The 15388-nt window shown below is 45.0% G+C and overlaps 1 pseudogene; it reads left to right on the top strand.

Moving 5' to 3' along the window:
- LOC149863068 (serpin I2-like) overlaps window positions 1-15388 on the top strand; it is a 36557-nt pseudogene that overhangs the window by 13684 nt on the left and 7485 nt on the right.

The raw sequence follows: 15388 nt of genomic DNA, 5'->3' as shown, positions 1-15388 counted from the left end.
AAGGGGCGCAGAGGATTGGGGACCAGGTAAGGCCGAGGCTGCCTGAGCCCCACAGGAACTTGTAGACCCAAGGAGAGGATTTGGGGCCAGGCATAGCTACGGCCACATGAGCCCCAAATGTGAGAGGCCCCAATATAGGCGCGGTCACGAAAGCAGGGCACAGGCGAGAAGCCCCCAGGGTGGGCCTGATCGCGGGGAAAGCCCCAGTGTGGGAACAGTCGTGGATAAGGCCCCAGTGTGCATCCGCGAGGGCGCGGGTCATTGTGAGACAGGCCCAGGGAACCCATGGGGTGTAGGCGGTTGAGGCAAGCCAGGGAGCGACCATGAGGGCGCAGGCGATTGAGATGAGCCCAGGGAACCTGGGAGGGTGCGGGCAATTATGAGAGGAGCCAGGGGGTGCCCACGAGGGCGCAGATAGGATTGACCAAACGACATCTGATACATCTGCGAGGCTTGGGGTGTGGTACAGGGGTGGTTGGAGCCACGCGTAACCCCTAAGACTCTAGTGCACTGAGTCATCTAAGATGGAGCACAGACTTGGATACATCAGGGGTACCGTGTCAAAGAGGATAAAAAGGCAGCCTCCCTTAACACTACTTACATCAAAGATGTGGCGGGTGAGATGGTGAGGGTGCATTGACACCAACTTGGCATGGTAGGGGGCGCTAGGAGAGATCACGGCTGCTCCTAGGACCCCGCCCCATGACAGGCACAAAATGTCAAATAACAAGGAATATAGGGTACCTAGGTACCAGGAGGCGGGGGGAAAGAGGGGAAAACACAATGACCCCTTTCCACTGCAACAAGAATTTCTCCGTCACTTCAGTCACCCCAGCTGGGACGTGAATTCGGATCTCCCACGTGGTAGGCAGAAACTCTATCACACAGCCACCAGTGCTGGGGCTGCTCCAAGCTGCTAGGTGTCTTGACCTTCCCAGAGCCTCGGCCTCACCTCTAACTTCCTGGCCGCTTATTGGAGGAGCTGGAAGCAGAGCTGGGAACCTCTCAGGTCACTGCTTAGATCCGTGCTGGAGCTGGAGAGCCTCTCCTGATGGCCACAGCCTCTTGTAGGGGATCCTGGAGCCCAGTTTGGAGCCTCTCCTGCCGGCCGCACGCTGCACTGGTGAGGGTCCCACTGCTGCCTGCAGGTCCCACTCCTTCAGGCTCTTCTGGGGCAACTGCTCCCGCCCCGCTGGCTCAGTTCTTTGAAACTCCTTCCTTGTGGTCCCTCACTGGTCTCTCTTGAGTCAGCTGTGCTGCCCCTTTTATCCCCCTCCAGGTGACCCGGGGGCCAATCAGGGGACATGGAGAGTGGGTCTCTGGGGCCTGATTGGTGAGGAAAGGGAATCCCAAGCTCTTTTACCCTTTCAAAACCCCTGGGCTAAATCACTGTCAGCTAGCCCGTCACAAGTGTAAGGTACAAAAATGCTTGAGGAATCTCATTGAAAATAGGTGTGATTTTTCTCCCATTTAAGCATAGAAGTGGTTAGCTTTGTCATTCTGAAGTCAGGCAGAAGGTGGGGCACCTTAGGGTGTCTGTACACATGGAGTGAGGCTGCTCTGACGCCCTGTAATTAATTGAGTCTGCTGGAGTATAGTAATTAATATGCTCCAGCAGTTCAGTGTCAGGTGTGCTTTAACTAAAGCTTGTTTGATGAGCTTTAGATAAAGCACTTTTGCTGCCATTTTTTCAGTGCTGGGATGCTGATATACATGACGCTCTGAGCATTTTAATTAGAGTGGCTCCAAGAGCTTCTTTAATGAAAGCCCTCCCCCACCCCCAACTCCTAGGGCATGTGTATAAATGGTCTTAGACACTAACAGGTTCAGAGAGGCATGAGCTTTTGTAGGCAATAAGCTACTTATTCAGATGCCTATGGATGCTTATGTTCTCTGAAACAGTTAGTCTTTAAGGTGACACCCTGTCTTACCTACTCTTACCTGAGTTAATGAGAATTTTGTATTTGCCTTCAGATTGGATTCAAGTCTCTACAGCTATGCACAGATATAACTAGCAAGCTTTGCACCCTGGAGGGGTGCAGAGGAAAAGGGGGAAAGGGAGGATCAGTCTTACCTGCACAGGGATGTAAAATCCCAGGCTGCTGCTGGTGTGAAGTGTCCGTCTGCCTTGGTTGTTGCTGCTGCCCTGAGAAGCTGTCATTCTGACACCCCCTCTAAGGGGGTGCCCCACTCACCCCCCCACCCACTTGTTATGCTACTGCTGTGTACAGTGTGTAATCCTTAAAATCCATAGGACTGTTTGTGCAGTGCAGTGCTGTGCACATAACTGGGATAGTTGGTTCTGCCTCATTCCAATAGTATTTCTAAATAGAGCAGAATAGCACTTATACTGAGCTTTCATTTATAGCTCTATGAATACTTTAAAAACATGACTAAATATCATTATCCTCATTTTATAAATTGGGAAACCAAGTTAGAGAGAGGTTAAATAATTTGCTCAAAATCACATAGTGAATCAATTGCAGAACAAGTCTCCTGTCTCCTGCCCCTGCTCTAACTAATAGGTTTGCTGCCTCCCTTACTAAACATTTATTGGCTGGAAAAAATATTGATCCTTTTAGAACAGGTCTTTTTTCTTTCCTATAGTTTCTACAGGTTTAAAATAGAACAGAAAATGGACTTCAAAGAAAGTCTGCATTCTCTCAATGTAAGGGAGATATTTAGTGGTGGTTGCAACCTTTCTGGAAAAACAGGTGTGGTGATTAATAATGATGAAACTGCTGTTATGACACTTGTATCTCAGTTTTAAATTTGTATCACTTTTTATAATAACATACTTCAACTATGTGCTTCCCATTTTGGACTCAAAAACAACCAATTGGTTGCTTAGAAAATACATATTCACACAAAAATACCCCTCAGGGTTTTTTTCACTCCACATCAGAGAACTTACTTAGCTTCTTCTTGGCTTCACCTCAAGGCATAGAGAGCAGGTCAATGGGTTTTTTTCAAACACGGGGGACTTATAAAATTTAATGTTTGTAGACCTCTCACTTATGAAAAGTGTTGAGATAAACACAAAGGTTCTCTTTCTGCCACTACCTCTTCAGCCCCATAGACTGTTGAAGTCAATGGTAAAACTCTGGAGTTAACAAAGAGCACGATGAGGTCCTGAATATATAGGGCAATTCCTTTTACATTAATGTAGACTATGATTAATATCAACATCTCTTAGCACCCAGGGTTCCCAGGAGACCACTTTTTCATATTACATGACTTGTCTACATACTTTTGCAGCAGCCCACACCCTCCTTCACCCTCTAACTCATTCAGCATCAATGTCTGACGGTGGAAAACTTGCAATCACTATGTTTTGGGATACTCAAAGTTGGAAAATGAACACAAAAAAGTCTTCTGTTTACTTCAACCTTTTGCATAAATCCTCATTTCCCAATATTAAATGTATATCTATTTCCCCATTAGAGTCACTTGACCTATACATTCAGAAGCCACTCAAAAAGTTTCTATTGAGGTCAATGAAGATGGTAGTGAAGCTGCAGTGTCCACTCATAAGGTATATATATTTGCACAGTCTCACAGGATGCATTAATGGTCTTATTGTTCTGATCTGTTGTTTGAGCCTGAGGTGAGTGGCTCTTGAATAAAGGTTGAGTACACCAGCAGATGTGATTTTTTATCTCTTTGTTTTACATATGTAGATTTTAGCCAAGGAGTGGCTTCCATACGTCTGGACTTCAGAGGAAACTAGCCAAGCACCTAGCTGGGGTCGACTGACCCCAGTGCTCTTTCCTGCTCAGGGCAGGGGGTCAGACTCGATGATCTACTGAGGTCCCTTCCAACCCAAACATCTATGACTCTATGAATGAATGCCTTTTCCCACATATTTGGCTACACTTTGATAGTATTTATTCGGTAGTCTTGCATTCAGACACCTGTTTTTCATTGGCTGAATCCTACTTCAGTGGGGATGTCAAATAAATTATTTTAGGAAACTTTTACAAGCAGCTTTTTATTTTGACTTTTTGTCTATGCATTCACTGATATGAAATCAATTGCAATGATTTTGTTTCCTTTTCAGAGGAGTTTGACACAATACGCAGTTTCAGAACTTCAGGTATTTTTTCTTGTTCTATCCCACAAACGTTAGCCATTGTTTTAAAAATTGCATCCTGCATGGAGCACTGGGGACAAGAAAAGACAAAAGTATCCAAGGCCAGATCCTGATAGGCAGTTAGGCACCTAAATACTGGTTGATTTCAATGGGAGTCAAAGCTTCTAATAGGAGTTAGATGCCCTAAAACTATTTTTTTATCTAGATCTCAGTCTTTTCGCAGCATGACCTGGAAGGATGTAGATAGTGGCGTCCTGCAGGGTTCGGTCCTTGGACCTGTACTCTTCAGTATCTTCATCAGTGACTTGGATGGGGGTGTGAAGTGTACTCTGCCCAAGTTTGTAGATGATACTAAGTTGTGGGGTGAAGTGCACACTCCGGAGGGTAGGGAATGATTGCAGGTAGACTTGGACAGATTAGAAAAGTGGGTATTACACAATAGGATGCAGTACAACAAGGACAAGTGCAGAGTGCTGCACCTAGGGTGTAAAAATATCCAGCACACCTACTGGCTGGGAAGTGAGCCTCTCAGCAGCACAGAAGCGGAAAGGGATCTCAGAGTCATAGTGGACTCCAAGATGAACATGAGTCGTCAGTGTGATGAAATCATCAGTAAAGCTAATGGCACTTTATCGTGCATCAGCAGATGCATGACAAATAGATCCAAGGAGGTGATACTTTCCCTCTATGTGGCACTGGTCAGACCGCAGTTGGAGTACTGTGTCTAGTTTTGGGCACCATACTTCAAGAAGGATGTTGATAAACTCAAGAGGGTCCAGAGAAAAGTCACTTGTATGGTTAGGGGCTTACAGGACAAGTCCTATGAGGAGAGACTCAGGGACCTGGACCACTTCAGCCTCCACAGGAGGAGGCTGGGAGCTAACAAGAGCTCAATTAGTTAATGGAGAGGGGCTTTGTTTTTTCAATGGGTTGATAAACACTGAGTTAGGGGTGATAAACGTTCCCTGCTGCGCTGCTCAGGAGGAGGGTGGGAATAATAAGAGCGTCCTGCCGGGGCCCGGCCATGCCCCCCTCAGATCAGCTCTGTGAAAGGGAAGTGAGGACTCTCTAGTACCCCCTGGCTTCTATCCTGAGCCATGGTAGGCACGTGCCTGCATTTTCTCAGTCCTGAGGGGATGTCTGTATGGTTACAAAGTGGTTCAGTCTAGCCAGGTTAGACTACCTTGCAAAGGTTGAATCAATTCAGGCTCAGGCTTTTTGAACATCTGTCCCTAGCCCACGTGTCTCCCTTTCTTCTGGTCATACGTGTCAAAGGTCAGCTTTTGAGCTCCCGGACATATCCATTCTTCTAAGGTGTGTAGCATTTGCTGCTCCTCATTTACTGTTTCTGTCCCCTCTAATAGTATGTGTCTAGCAATGGTAAATCCTTCCAAGTGCTACTGCTATGTGGAGTAGAAGGTGCTGAAGCCACTTCAGGGCCCATGTTTCCATATTTAGCTTCCTCACCAAGAATAATTGTTAATTGTCATTTAAATTTTAGAAAAAAAAACTTGCTCATTAAACTAATTCTTTGTTTTAGGGATTTCAGATTTTCTTTAGATGTGATTTTATTTTATTAACATATGCAATAAAATACTAACAAAACCTAGTTAGGTCATAAACTATGTATCATGTGTAGTGGCTTTGTAACTGATGAATTTAACTCCTGGTTCTCACTAGTATATGACAGGAGAATTGGGCCTAGTCTATCTCACTTCATGTACTAAAAGCAGAGGATTTGCCATGAGTCTTTAAGCAAAATTTCATAGCTACCAGTCATGCTATTTAAAATGAGTTCTATGTTGAGGACTTAATTTGTAGATCAGACAACTTTATATATAGTATACGATACTTAGAACCCTGTTTGAAGTCAATGTTGTTCCCACCCCAAATATATTACATTTTCCTTTTTTTCATTCCTGTTTGCTTTTCCTTTGCTGATAACTTTGCCAAGCACTTTTTGGGGCCTAAATATCCTTCTCAGTTTTTACATCTATTCCTCTGTTTGTCTGTAGTTTGAAGGATGATTGTTGGAACCTGAAATATTTTGATGAGTTCAGAGCCAGCCTTAGGGAAAATGGTGCCCAGGGCAAACTTGTATTTTGGGCTCCCTCCCCTTACAAGTCAGTGTAGATGCTGCAGGCAGAGGCCGGTGGGTAGGGGGCCTCATCTGCTCACATGTGTATGCATATTTGGTGTAGGGAGGCCATGGCACCCTGGGCAGTCAGGGCGGGAGCGCAGCACCCTGAGCAGTCACCTACATTGGCCACCCCTAAGAAAAGCTCTGGGTGAGTTACTGAATGAGAGGTAGTCAGATGTTACAGCGATGAGGGCATGATTGTAATATCACTCACTCAGAGTCATCAACGATTTCCTCCATAATGCCATATATTATGACAAGTATACCTTTAATTAAAGACTGCTGAACCTGTCTCATTCTGTGTGTATCACTGTCCCTGACAAGGTGAGGAATATTAGTTACTGAATGGTAAAAGGCTGGAAATCCAATAGATTCATTTTCTTTTCCGTGTTTACAGGTGTTACGAGCAGGGAGCAGGTGATTTGATTTCTTTTCTGCCACATAGAAAGTGCAGCAAAATTAAAGCCGCTGGACCCTGCCTGTTGACACTATGTTTGTATTATGTGCCAGGGTAGACGAATGTCTGTCACAGATTATTTAAATTAGATTTAGATTTAGTTTATCCTGCCATGGGACAGGAAGGTGGACTAACTGACCTCTGCTTTCTCTTTTATGATTTCTTTGATCTCAAGGAAATGTCCATTTTGTCTTTATGTCAACCTCTGCTTTAATGGTTAGGAGTGATATGACTTTATATGGCCTCTGGGATACTTATGAAATCCTTTTTAATAACAAAAAAGTGATTTACTATATCTAGCAAAGATGTTAATATGAAACTGAAGATAACTTGATTTTATTTTAATGACAGTTTGTCAGTATTGTATCTTAATTCTTAACTAAGCCATTTTCACTTGTAAACCACTGCTCTTGAGAATATATATCACTGCTTAAATGGGCCATTTTAAGCTTTCAGTTTGACAAATGCCTGCAGGGCAGGTAATAACCATAGTTAAAACAGAATATAGTTATAATATGCACTTCAGATGAGTTTTAAAATGAAATGCCATTTCTTGAGTTGAAGAAGTTAAAATCTAAAGGTATCTTGAGTAGGTTATTCTCCTTGATAGTTTGTGCTAAGTCCCTAAAGAAAATACCATATTGCTAAGCAGCTGTATATTATACACGGTTTTTTTTTCTTGTAATTTTTCAATTGTCTTCATGATTTGTGACTAATGGAAAAGGCCGTTAGCATACATTGTCCTTTTGGGAATCAACAACTGCAGTTCAAAGCAATGCCTAAACTGTGGAGAGAAAAACATTTTACTTAAGTGTACCTCTTTCTTTTACTGAATCATATACTATATTCTGGACATGATAGGGTAGTGTTCTGATCTGTAATGACAAATTTCTCCATGTCCAAAGAAGGACCTTTAATAACAGCAAAAGTCATGGTTCTTCTATGGAAGTGACAAGATGTATAGTATAGAGCCCAGCTTTGCAGAAGCGCTCATCAGAGTGGATCATTCAATCTATTGTACATTAGAGAACCAAGTTTTTTCAGTTGCTGACTTCAAGTAGCCTCTAGAGAGGGCATCTTAACAGTTTTGCAGGGAAGATACCTTTCTTCCCACAGCCCCAAAACACCTCTGTCAGCACCTACCTCAGCAGCTTAGGCTTTGGTCTAGAATCTAGACTCTAGATAAAGAGTTTATCTAATAGCTGTAATAGAAATGCTTGGTTTCTGTAGGCATGCATGTCATGAAACTAGACATGAACATGTCACAAAACCAGTTTGTGGCTCACCATCCTTTCCTATTTGTTCTGAAACATAATCTAAGAGGTCAGGTTATTAAATTTAGGTACTGTTGGGACTTTTTTTAAAGGGATACCTGTTAGACCCAATGGATTGGTTTTGGAAATAGGAAAAAGTACAGAAACTAATAATAATGTAAATCTCTATGCACTGACTGCAACCCACACATGATAGCTGGTTGTACTATACATGAAAATATGAAATTTCTGATTACAAACAATGAAGTTAAACTGAACAATTTATGGCTACTGTCTAAAGTAAATGAAATGCAGGAAGGTAGCAAAATAAACGTGCAACGCAAATTATATTCTTAAAGTTTGTTTCATTTTAATAAGATTATTAGAAAGGAAGGGGCTGGTTTCAATTCGAAGCTGTCTCTTTACTTCATATATATTCATGTATTCTAGTCAAATTTTGACCGTTCTTTGTATGCACTTCGTATTTTAATGTATTTTTCTGGAACTCTAGGCCATCAGAGCTTAAATTATTGATCTAGCTTAAAATTCTGCAAAATGTCATCATCTGATCTCTGGTCTGTTCCCCATCTGAAAAACAATCATTCTAAGGCAGACATTATATTTTCAACATATTTAACCAGTTAATTATATATTTAATAGTAACCCAGCCACATATTCAGGCAATTAATGGCACCATAAATCATGAAATAAACTACAAAATGATTACTTATGTTTTGTGGAATACATTTTGCAGCTGGTTTACTTCTTGCTTTAAATTGAATATGTGTCAGGGTCCCTGCCATGAAGCCTGGTGCCAGTTGCATGGCAGGGCAAGACTCTGAAAGCAGTCACAGGGCAGTGTACTAGACCAGCTGATTGCCTGTCCCAGCCCAGGGACTGCATCACGCCTCCAGTGTGGTCCCTAGGCTGAGACCAACAATCAGCTGATTGTCAGTTCCAGTCCTAGGACTACACTGGAGTCTCCAACCAGCCCCAGTGAAGTCCCAGGGCTGGGGTCGACAATCAATCCCAACCCAGGAGTTGCACCAGTTCACTAGGCACCTGGCTTTTTACTTGCCAGTGCAGGGAGAGCCTGGGATCATGATCTTGGGCTCCCCCTGCAATGGCAAATTGCCGATTCCAAAATCATGTGTCCTGCCATGTACATATGACATGACAGGATGTGTATGGGGAACAGATCTCATTGCAACATCAAGTAAAAGTGTTCCAGGGGCCTACTGTTTCTGGTAGCAAAGAAAAAGTTATGAGTGTGAACTGAGGCAGGGTTATCTTTCTATATGGAGGGTCAGAGCATGTCCCAAGATACACCAATACATATTTGGTATAATATTTATCGCAGAATTCAGTTAATCAGTAATATCACTGATTTCAATTTACACTAGTACAACAAAGAAAATTTGGCCTAATATAGGCAGAAAGTGCCTCACTCATTTCTTTGAGTATTTAGCTCTGGTGCTCCTAATGACTTCACTCTATATTGTACTATTGGTAACACTGGCAGACTTATAGTGATGAATATAGAATGGGACAAAGAAAGTGTTTTTATCCCCATACATATTAATTATAGAAAAGCACACTGCTACTTTCTTTCTTTCATTGTTGCCTAATACCTGGACTTGTTCTCTGAATTCTGCTCCCTTTGTCCTGCTCCCTTTGTCCCCAAGGCGTAACAACTAGGGGAAGAGAGGCTGATGAGTTTTGCATCCAGAAGATACCAAAGAGCAGAATTTAGGGTGTCTAAATGGTGGTCTTCAATTCCCCCTGCCTCCCTGAAGGAGTGGTTCTGAACACCACAATTACTTTTATGAATTAAAATATTAGTTACTACCTAATTCAACCCTCCATCAATTTGTAAACCTCCTAGTGGTATACCTTTTGGGACATCTACTCTGTGGAAGCAGGATGTTGGCCTAACTTAGAAAGTCTGGACCAAAGGGGCATTTAACAAAATAACTTAATTCAGTCATTTTCGCAAAATGAGCTTGGCACCCTTATTTTGGCTTCTGGAGATTAATGTAGTTCTTTAAGCATTGGGAACAATAAAGACCCATGCATATTTTTATATTGGTTTCACAGCTAAATCTTTTAAAAAAAAGTATCTTCATAGTTTCATAGTTGGTAGCGTTGTTTCCCTGTGGGGTCAGGCCAACTCTCAGGATCTCAATATTGTGCTGTTAGACAGGAGGGTGTGACACAATTGCACATATACAAGCATACAAATCAATTAGGTGCATAGACACACACACACACTACCAGCTCAGGCACATACACAGCCAAACCAGCCTAGGCACGTGCATATCTATCACTAATTCAAGCACATACACTATATACCCCAAAAGTTAGACACAGATCACTAATTCATATATCATGCACACAATGACATATATATATATATATATATATATATATATATATTTACACACACACACACACACACATACACACACACCAGTTCGCACACATACAATCCACCTACACATACACACAAGTAAGGGAGTGAAAGTTGCCAGAACCAGTGGACTACAGAGAAGCTGGCTGAGGGACTGAGGCTTGGGTTTACTTAAGGTAGACTGGGGCTGGAAACTGAGGCAGACAGCTGAGATACTGGTGAGGAGCAGATAAGTGGTGGCAAGGAGGAGACAGCCAGGAAAGAAACTGAGGCAGAAACCTGGTTGCTCAGGGGAAAAGGCAAAGGCAGTGAGGATAAGACAGTGGCAAAGAAACAGGAGGTTTGGAGGCAGAGAGAAGCTCAGGACAGGTGTTGGAGGTGGCAGTGAGCCAGAAGCAGGAGAGGGAGAAATGAGACAGAAGTTAGAGGGGCGAGGAGCAGACATTGCAGCAGGACCAAACCATAGTAAAGCGAAACCCAACTTAGGGGTCCAAATAACAGTTTTATTACACAGACAACACACTACACAGCCCCATGAAATTATTGGTTCACACGCACACGCACACACAGACTCACAATGGCAGCAGGAGAAAGAGACTCAGTGGAAGGGTTGGAGTCCAGGTAGGGAAGAGAAGCAGAGTCCAAGTCCTTGGTTGAAGTGGGGGGGAGGGTGATAGCTACCTATTGAGTTTGGAAAGTGGCCCTTGTCCAGTAGGTGTTGTCCAGAGGGGGTCACTAGCAGGGCCTGTGGGTGGATAGGTGGTGTGGCATGGTGCTGGTCCAGATGGAGAGGGCGTCCGACTGGGTCTGTCTTCACTGCCCTGACAGGAGGCATGCCCAGGCAAGGGTCAGCTCCTGGTGTACTGAGCATGTGTGCTCCATGCAGGGATGTGCAGTTTCGGGTGTCTGTAATGGTGCGATACAATGGTAGAGTTGGTGGTTCTGCAGGGTCTTTTGTCTTTCAAATGGTGGGTTCTTGTCTCTGTTCGTGGGTGAGGTCTGTGGTTCCTGGATGAATCAATGTGAGGTGATGCCCTGGTCATTACAGGCCATTCAGTAGAGGCCTGCTACTATTGTATTTCAATTGTTCCCAATCGCTCTCATTCATCCGGGAACCAATTTACATGGGGGGGGGGGGGCGGGGTACAATGAATCAAACAGTTGCAACACAGGGGATGCCTGGGCAGAGGACACAAGATGGAGGCTTGACATATAAAATGAAAACTTGACATGACTTTGGTTCACTTATAAACACAGGCCTAAACCATACAATATCCATATGAAACAATAAAAATCAATACGAAAATGATAATAATACAATATGCAACAGTACAAATCAATACAAACTTAATAATTATACAATATAAAACAGCGATATACAAAACCAAAAACTTGCTATCAAAATAAAAATGTTAAACTTATCCTAAGTCTGAAGTCACTTATACTTATCTATAGGGAATAGAGAGGGAGAGGAAAAGTCAGAAATAGTTGGAGGAGGGGAGGGAATGCATATCTATCTATCTTTTTAAATATATATATTAAAAAAGCAAAACTGGGGGTTTTGCTACAGCATTGGAAGGGACTTAAGCAGATCATCAAGTCCAACCCCCTGCCATGGCCAGGAAAGAATGCTGGGGTCAAACGACCCCGGCTAGGTGATTGTCTAGCCTCCTTTTGAAGACCCCCAGGGTAGGGGTGAGCACCAGTTTCCCTGGAAGTTGGTTCCAGCTCCTAGCTGCCCTGACTGTGAAGTAGCACCTCCTGATATCTAGCTTGAATCTACTCTCAGTCAACTTATGGCCATTGTTCCTTGTTATCCCTGGTAGAGCTTGGAGGAACAGGGACTCTCCCATTGCATGCTGGTCTCCCTTGGCAAGTTTATAGGCGGCCACCAGATCCCTTCTCAGCCTTCTTTTGTGGAGGCTGAACAGGTTCAGGTCCCTTATAGAGCCTGCCCTGCTGCCCCCTGATCATGCAAGTGGCCGTCCTTTGGACCCTCTCGATGCTATCCACATTCCTCCTGAAGTGTGGCACCCAGAGCTGGACGCAGCATTCCAACTGCAGACTGACCAGTGTCACATAGAGGGGGAGGATCACCTCCTTGGACCTGCTCGTGATGCATCTATGGATGCATGCCAAGGTGCGGTTAGCCTTCCTGACCACATCCCCACATTGCCGGCCCATGTTCATTTTGGAGTCAGTAGTGACACCAAGATGCTTTTTGGAATCAATAGCGACACCAAGATCCTTTTCTGCCCCTGTGCTGACAAGAAGGGAGCTCCCCAGCCTGTAGGTATACTGCTGGTTCTTCCTTCCCAGGTGCAACACTTTGTACTTGTCCGTATTGAAACCCATCCTATTCTCATCTGCTCACCTCTGTAGCCTGTCCAGATCTAGTCATAGCCTGTCCCTCTCTTCTAGCATGCTCACTTCTTCCCACATCTTAGTGTCATCTGCAAACTTGAACAAGGTGCTTTTCACCCCCTCGTCCAAATCGCCAAAGAAGATATTGAAGTGTGGGCCCTAGGACTGAGCCCTGGGGAACCCCACTGCCCATCTCTCTTCAGGTTGAAAATGACCCATCCACCACCACTCTCTGGGTGCAGCCCTCCAGCCAATTTATGACCCATCTGACTGTGTAGGCATCGACACCACAGTTGCCTAATTTTTTAATGAGGATGGGGTGAGAGACAGTGTCAAAGGCCTTCCTAAAGTCCAAAAAGACTACGTTCACTAAAGTCCACTGCGACACCTGCATCCAAGGCTTTTGTGACCTGGTCATAGAAGACCACCAGGTTGGTCTGACAGGACTTGCCTCTAATGAACCCATGTTGATTTCCCCTAAGCATAATCTTTCCTGCTGGCCCCTTGCAGATGTGTTCCTGGATAATTTTCTCAAGGAGCTTCCCCAGGACCAAGGTAAGACTAATGGGCCTATAGTTTCCTGGGTCCTTTTTCCTCCCTTTTTTGAAAATGGGGACCACTGTGGCCCTTTTCCAGTCCTCTGGCACCTCACCAGAGCACCATGAGTGCTCGTAAAGCTGTGCCAGGTGTCCTGCAATGACCTCTGCCAATTCCCTAGGCACTCTGGGGTGGAGATCATTAGGACCTGCTGATTTGAACATGTCTAGTCTCTCCAGAAGTTCCCTGATTGGTCCTTACTGACCTTGGGCCTGGTTGCGCCTCCACTGGGTCCATCCGGAATCCCAGTGGGGGAGATGTCCCTGTCCCTGCTCAGAAAAATGGAAGCAAAGAATCTGTTAAAGAGATCAGCTTTGTCATCTGGTGCTACCACCAGATTACCAACCATGTCCTGCAGAGGCCCCACATTACTTGGTACCTTCTTTTTACCCCCTATGTATTTAAAAAAGGACTTCTTGTTATCTTTGATCTGGGTCGTTAGTCCCAGTTCCATCTCTGCCTTAGCCTTCCTAACAGCCCTCCTACAATCTCGAGCCAAGGAGGTATAATCCTCCTTGGTGATGGCCCCTCCCTTCCACTGGGTGTACGCCTCCTTTTTGGCTTTGAGACATTCGTGGATGCTCTTGGTTAGCCATGGGGGCTTTTGAGCACTCTTGCCCCCTTTGATCCGTGTGGGGATTGTCACCCTTTGGGCCTGGAGGATTGTGTCCTTACGGAACAACCACTCTTCTTGGACTCCCAACTCCCTAACTAGTCTCCTTACCTCATTGGAATCCTCTTTCCTGAAGTCCAGGGCTGCTGCCTTGCTGCAAAGGCTGCAGGCCTTTGACACCCTGTGCTGGATGGTGAATTCCAGTAGGCGATGATTGCTGTCACCCAGGTGGTTGAGCACCCGCAGTCCCCTCACCAGGTCATCGCCTGTGGCCAGGCCCACGTCCAACTAGGCATTTCCCCTGGTGGGACTGTGTACCTCCTGGGTTATATGGAGGTCCTGTATCTTGGCTAGGAACCTATGTGACAGGTCAAACCTAGCTGACTGCTTTTCCCAGCAGATGTTCAGGTAGTTTAGGTCACCCATGATGACCACATCCCTTGACTTAACTGCCTCCGTGAGCTGACCTGAGAATTCCTGGTCCAGCTCTTCTCCCTGGTTAGGTGGGCTGTAGTAGACCCCCACCGTTAGGTCCCTTTCCCCCTGACCCCATTGTATTCTGACCCAGAGCACCTCAGTCTGCCCTACCTCAGACCCGGTGCTGTTTGCTGAGGATGTGTATTGCCCTTTGATGTAGAACATCACACCCCCACCTTTCCTCCCTGTTCTATCCGGCCTATACAGCCTATAGCCCTTGATGTTCACCGCCCAGTCATGCATTGGATCCCACCCAGTTTCAGTGAACCCCACTATGTCTGGGTTTGTGTTAGCTAGCAGAACCCCACTATGTCTGGGTTTGTGTTAGCTAGCAGGAGGGCAAGTTCCTCCTTCTTGTTCCCCATACTACAAGCATTAGTACAGAGGCATTTAAGGCCTCCTGAGGGTGTATGTGACTCCCCGCAATCCCAGGACTGTCTGTGCCCCTGTATCTTACCTGGGCATTTCTTATGCTCGTCGCCTGTCTCAGCTGGGCTGTTCTTGTGGGTGTCTCTTGGTTCTGTGCTCTGTGGTTCCCTTGGTACTCTTCCTCCCCCTCTTCTGACGTGCCTAGTTTAAAGCCCGCTGGAGGAGACCAGCCAACCTGAAAGAGAACGCATGCTTACCTTTGGGGGAGAGGTGAAGCCCATCTCACCTGAGCAAGTCTTTTGTTCTGAAGTATGGGTTGTGGCCCAGAAAGCCAAAGCCCACCGTGAGACACCATTCCCGAAGCCACAAGTTGACATCCCAGATGCAGGTCTCATGGTGTCTTCTAAGCCTACTCACTGGAAGGACCAATGAGAAGACCACCTGTGCCCCTATCTCCCCCAGAGCTTGGTAGTCCTTCATCAGGTGATCCGGACTGCTCCTGGCCACATCGTCTTAAATCAGTTTTCTTTTTGGAATGTCCTAATTTCAAAAAGCCTCAGATTCTATAAATCCTGTAGTCACCAGGATCCTCCAGACATCTCTTAGGACATCTTC

This window comes from Crocodylus siamensis, chromosome 6 (assembly GCF_052110815.1).
Source record: "Crocodylus siamensis isolate JL-2025a chromosome 6, ASM5211081v1, whole genome shotgun sequence".
NCBI lineage: Eukaryota > Metazoa > Chordata > Crocodylia > Crocodylidae > Crocodylus > Crocodylus siamensis.
This window is presented reverse-complemented; position numbering and strand designations above follow the sequence as displayed.